The following is a 909-nucleotide window of genomic DNA, read 5'->3' as shown; positions in this document are numbered from 1 at the left end:
AAGCGTGGTGGCATGCGCAGGCACCTGACACGCGGCTCCGGGGCGTGCCCCCCCCCCCTCATGGTTGTTGCTGCCGCCGTGTTCCGGAGGGGGGAAACGGGCACGTCGGCATGACACGGAGGGAATCTTGCTGTGGGTTGGGCCAGAACGGTGTTGGGGTGTAGCTAAGGGCTGGGCTATGACAACCAGGTGAAAAGGTCCACCCGCCAAACCCCGTCCGGCGAAAGTCAAAGGACTAGATCCGGTGGTCGTCTGTGTCAGGGTTAGACGGGACGGGGTACCTCAGGGGAGGGGGGGTAGCAATGCCGCCAGGTGTTGCGGTGGGACCTCGTATGCTTGTGAAAGCGTGGTGGCAATTTATAGAAACACCTGCCACTGAAACAAAAAAACTAAAAAAAAGTAATAATTGAATTTATAAAAACACCGACATCCATCAAGGAAAATGGACTATCACCGTGAAACGTTCAGTGCATGGGCCAGCCACTGAAAGGTTCACAGTAATTGTCCATTTTCTTCACACAAGTCTAATGAATACCGGAGCTTATAACGTATGGATTAGTGAACTATTTAAACAAGTCATATTGCTTGTCCCTGGGCGAGGTGGGACTATTTTTCCAATCAAAGTGGTTGCCATCTATGCCTACGGCCTCGCCATCGGCATAGGCCTCCAATCTATGTCGATGGCCTGGCCGTCGGCATATGGCCTCTTATCCACTTGCCGGCCCATGTCCCTGGCAGGTGGGACCAAGCCTATGCAGGGATACCTTAACCACACCGTGACGCCCCCCCTCCACTCATTCTCCCCCCAGCCCACACCGCCTCCCCCCGCCCGCAGGCCAACCCACACCGCCGCCGTCTGCATCCACGCCACCGCCATCGGCGCCAGGATCCGCCCAAGCCACCGTCTCC

This window comes from Triticum dicoccoides, chromosome 2B (assembly GCF_002162155.2).
Source record: "Triticum dicoccoides isolate Atlit2015 ecotype Zavitan chromosome 2B, WEW_v2.0, whole genome shotgun sequence".
Lineage (NCBI taxonomy): Eukaryota > Viridiplantae > Streptophyta > Magnoliopsida > Poales > Poaceae > Triticum > Triticum dicoccoides.
This window is presented reverse-complemented; position numbering follows the sequence as displayed.